The sequence below is a fragment of the Microtus ochrogaster genome, chromosome 7 (genome assembly GCF_000317375.1).
Source record: "Microtus ochrogaster isolate Prairie Vole_2 chromosome 7, MicOch1.0, whole genome shotgun sequence".
NCBI classification, from domain to species: Eukaryota; Metazoa; Chordata; class Mammalia; order Rodentia; family Cricetidae; genus Microtus; species Microtus ochrogaster.
Window position 1 is genome coordinate 29218075 of NC_022014.1, and position 5213 is coordinate 29223287.

Here is a 5213-nt window from a genome sequence, read left to right on the forward strand (position 1 = left end):
TGCTGGGATTAAAGGCGTGCGCCACCACCGCCTGGCTCTTCCATGAGATTTTAAAAAACACTTTAGCTCAACAGTCTGCACATGTCTCTGTGTAGGTATTTCTCTGTATATTAATGGTTTATGATACAGAAATTGTTTTCAAAATTTTCTTACATCATTACTTTCTTGCGTTTATAAATATGTGGGTGAAATTGTTCTACTGCAACGTCATTTTTTTAAAAGTATTCTCTCTGGCTTTTTCCCCCTACCCCAGTTTTGGGGTTCAAACCCTTGCTTGGTTTTTATACATGTTTGTTAGCCAGAGTTGTGTCATCACCTCCGACTCCTTTTTTTCAGACTGAGTCTTAGTATCCCAGACTGACCCTGATGGAAGCTGTGCTCTTCCTGCCTCAGCCTCCCACGTGTGGAATTACAGGCGTGTGCCGTTAGTTCTAGCTGAGTCCTCTCACTTTTCATGTCTGAGAACTCACTGCTTGCCTCGTGTAAGAACACAGTTTGGGAGACAGTTGGTCCTCTGTCCATGCTTCTGGCATCTGTATATCTGCAGGATGGGGGAAGGCAGCGGCTGGGTGTAAAAATAAATAGATAACTAAATAATAAACAGAACCCAGAGGGTCTGTCCTGAACTTTTCTTCCCTTGTTACTACACTTCCTCCACCGCGTGCGGCACAGCAACTCTCAATGCGTCATTTACATTTTATTAGTAATGAAAAGTGACCTAGAGATTGGTGCATCTGAGAAAGGGGTAGGCTCTGCAGATCCTGCAGCATACACACGGTCTGTAGGACTGACCACGACAGCTTTGGTGTTGTGGGGGAGGGTCCTGGCATCAGCGTCTCTTGGGTACTGAGAGATGACTGAATTCCTGTGTACCTGTGTGAAATAGTTCCCCTCCCTATGTAGTGTCCCCTCTTACTGTCTCCATCTTTTCACAGAGCTTTCTAGAACTCCCACTTGTTCTCGCTGCTACTCTGGCCCTCTCCAGAGACCTTGCATCTTTCACACCCTTTTCAGATTGGGGGTAGAGGTGTCCTCATCCCCCAGGGCCAGAGCTAGGCGATTCTTCTATCCTTGCAAAGTCTGTTCTGATTCTACTTCAGAGGATGTTGGCTTCATAGCCTCTCTGTGTCTCATAAGTCCTCCACCATCTCTGTGGCCTCAGTGATCCAAGCCAGAAACCGGGGTCTCATCCTGTAATCTCCTTCCTACCGCTCCACATCGTTATATTAGCAGGTCTCATTAAGCCTGTCTAATCTTTCTAATCGCCCTCTTCACTCCTTAATTCACGATCTAATTATTTTGGGTGCTATGTTACTGCAACAGTGTTGCTGTCTCCATTTGCTCATGAAAACATTACTTACAGGGGCTGGAGAGGTCACGGGGTGGTTAAGAGTGATCCTGCCCAGGATCTGGGTTCAGTTCTCAGCGCCCACATAATGGCTCCTAACCACCTGTGACTGCAGTTCCAGGGGATCAGACGCCCTCTTCTGACCTTGAGCACTCTAGGCACACACGTGGCATGCATACACACATGCAGGCAGAGCACTCATACATGTAAAATGAAAGTAAACAAATGAGCAAATCCTTTGCCTGTGATCTTGCCCTGGACGTTGAGAGGACAGTGATGAGCAGGGCCAACAGGACTCTCGCGCTGTTCGGGATGGCAGTGAGGAGCCTGGAGGGCTTGGGAATGCGAAGCAGGGAGGGTGCAGCAGAGGAAGCAGCACCTAGGACCTGGAGAGATTCGATTCTGCCGGAGGAGTCAGTCACAGGGGAGGGGAAGGGATAACACTAGAAACAAAGACCAGTTCTGGAAAGCCTGTGGCTCAGAACATAGGGAGTCAGTCACAGGGGAGGGGAAGGGATAACACTAGAAACAAAGACCAGTTCTGGAAAGCCTGTGGCTCAGAACATGGGGAGTTGCTCTCATGAGAGTCAAAGCAGTGGATGTTGTGATTGTTTTAAGGAAGTGGGCTGAGATGAGCCTTGGTAGCTGAGGTGATGGAGTCTCTGAAACATCTTAGCCGGAGAGTGATTCTATGTAGATCCCCAGCTTACTAAGGTCTCGTCCAGCTTGGGGATCGGTGGGTGGTCTGAGAACACTCAGGCTGTTGCAGAGGTGCTACCAAGAAGGTAGTGGCTTGTCATGGGCTATCAGGAGAGGACGGAGGGGAGAAAACAGATTCCAGGGAGCCCTGGAGGGGAACTGGCAAACCCTTGTGTTGGGACAGACCTGGAGTAGAAAGGATGACCATCGAGGATGGGTTTTGTTCTGGTTCGTTTTTCTGCTGTGATTGAGACCAAAAAGTGGCACTGCCTCCCTCCTGGCTGTTCCCAAGCTTATGGTCAGCTATCTTATATGTTCTAGGCTCACCACCGAGAGCAGGCTGCACCCTCCTACATCAACCAGAAAATGCCCACAGGCCTACAGTACCTACAGGGCATCTGTGAAATTCCTCAGTTGAGGCTCCCTTTTCCTTAGTGACTCTAGAGTTCCGCCAGGTTGACAGCTGAAGCAGCTGTAATAGGAGCACAGAGTGGACTTTCAAACCGGTGTGGGGCCCCGGAGCAGCAGAGTCTGAGGTGCCTGTGGGATGCGAGTGGAGCTGTGCCCCAGCCGGTCAGCTGTAGGATTCAGGCTGATGGGGCAGGAGATGAAGTCGTGGTTGGTGATGTCAGCAAGTAGCTTACGAAGGATCGGTGTCCATAGTGTGTAAACACTGTGTAAACTGTGGAGAAGAGAACACCCTAGCAGAAAAAAGGCAAAAATGATGGCGCGATGGGCCTAAATACAGAGAAGATGAAGCCACGTGTGAGGCTCATCCCAGAGCTTGGGAAACAAAGAGACACAGTAGTTCAAGGCCAACCTTGACAGCCACATATTGAATTTGAGGCCAGCCTGGACTAAGTGAAACCCTATATAGACAAAAATAAAAAATAACAGGACAAACGGTCTCACCTTCACCCTACAACTGTACGGTATGGATGGAAATCCCAAGTTATGCCATGAGGAAACACCATTTCACAGCCAGCAAGCAGAACAGTTTAGCCAAAGGCTGACCGGCCTCCAGCTGTGAGAGTTGCCTGTTTTTGCTCTCTACTCTCAGCAGCTACATCTAAAAGTGCCTGGCGTTCTTTATCTTCCTGCCGTTGCCTGTATTGTTTGTTTTTGTAGTGGTGAGGATCACAGCCAGGACTTTGAGCTACACTCCAGCACAGCACTAAAACTGTCAACTTAAAATTATTTGTTTTTATTGCTGTTGTTTATTAGCGTGTGTGTGATGCGAAGGCATGGGCACAGGTGTGCTTTGGCCTTCATGAGAATCAGGTGACAGGTTTGTGCTCTTCTTTTTTTTTTCCCCCCTCAAGATAGGGTTTCTCTGTGTAACTTTGGAGTCTGTCTTGGAACTCGCTCTATAGACCAGGCTGGCTTGAACTCAGAGACCTGCCTGTCTCTGCCTCCCTAGTGCTGGGGTTAAAGGTGTGCACCACCACTGCCCAGCTCCTCTCCTGTCTTTACATGGGTTCCAGTGATCAAACTACGGTTGCCAGGTTTGCACCGTACATACCTTTGCCCACTGAACCGACTCAACACCCTCACTCCTATTTTTCTTTGTTTTTTTGTTTTATTTTGTTTTTGAGTCAGACTTTCGAGTAGTCCTGGCTGACTTTAAACTTCTTATCCTCCTGCCTATCTCTGGAGTGCTGAGATTCTGGGGTTCCAGGCATGAGCCATTTATTCCTGGTTCAAGCCTAGCGTTTTGTGAATGCTAGGCAAGCAACCCGCCTGCTCAGCCACACCCCAGCCCCTGGGTTCCAGCTTTTGAAGCAGTGTCTAAAAATATATATTTATTTAATCTGCATTGATTTTATTTATTTAGTTTTAATTTTTTTCCCCCTGAAACAGGATTTCTCTGTGTAACAGTTTTGACTCTCCTGGAACTTGCTTTGTAGACAAGGCTGACCTTGAACTCACAGAGATCCGCTTGCCTCTTGCATTGATCTTTTGTCTGAGGTTTGCCTGGTGTACGTGTGTGAGGGTATCAGATCTTGGAGATAGAGACAGTTGTTAGCTGCTGTGTGGGTTCTGGGAATTGAACCTGAGCCCCCTGGAAGAGCAGCCAGGGCACTGAGCCATTTCTCCAGCCCCCCCTTTTTTAAAAAAATTATTATTTTTGCCAGGCATGGTGGCCTGTACCTTTAATCCCAGCAATCCAGATGCAATGGCAGGTGGATCTCTGTGAGTTAGAGACTAGCCTGGTCTACAGAGTGAGTTCCAGGACAGGCTCTGAAGCTACACAAAAACCCAGTCTGGAAGAACAAAAGAAGAAGGCTGGCCTTGATCCACCTGATAAAAGGCAAATGCCTTTATCCACTAAGCCATCTTGCCAGTCCTGACCTGGAATTCTTTAAGTATTCCAAGTTGGTCTTGAACGCACAGGGACTCCTGTCTCTATTCAAGTGCTGGGATTACAGGCAAGAGATACCACACTCTGACCTTTTCTTCAACTGGATAGAAAGGCTATAGGCATTTGCTTGTTTGTGGTAGTAAAGATTAAACCTGGGGCCTGGCGCCTGCCAGGCAAGTATTCTCCCACTGAGGTGTGTCTGTGGCCCTTATTTTGCTGTTAAATGTTTGTACATTTCCTGGGGATGGAGCCTGGTTGGTAGAACACTTGTCTCACGTGCATGAAGCCCTGGGTTCCTTCCCCAGCAGGGCATAAGCAGGTGTGATAATGCACCTGCAACCTGGTCCCCTGGAGGTGCCAGCAGGGAGCTCAGAAGTTCAAGGCCCATTTGGGATCTGGGAAACCCTGTCTGGGGGGCACAAATCTAAGATCTGAGTTAGATTTCCAGGACCCCCATGTGGGAAAGGGAGGATGTGTTGTTCCCCGACTTCCACATGTGTGTAGCGTGATGTGTGAGCACACACACAGTAGTCGAAAGTCTTTGCCGCTGAGCTAAATCCTAAGGCCTGATAATCTTTAAAGGGTAAAATGGCATAGAACCTGCTTGGTTCTTTGTCTCTAGATTAGGGTATTATTTGTGTCTTGTGTAAGTGTTTAAAAAAAATTTATGGCCTGGAGGTGATGGCGCAAGCCTTTAATCTCAGCATTTGGGAGGCAGAGGCAGGTGGATCTCGGTGAGTTTGAGGCCAGCCTGGGCTACCCAGAGAAACCCTGTCTCGGAAAAAAAAAAAAAAAAAAAAAAAA

The 5213-nt window shown here is 48.0% G+C and overlaps 1 protein-coding gene across 3 annotated transcripts in view; it reads left to right on the top strand.

The window, feature by feature from the left end:
* Wrap53 (WD repeat containing antisense to TP53) overlaps positions 1–5213 on the top strand; it is an 18088-nt gene that overhangs the window by 10228 nt on the left and 2647 nt on the right. The gene's annotated exons all lie outside the window — the stretch shown is intronic.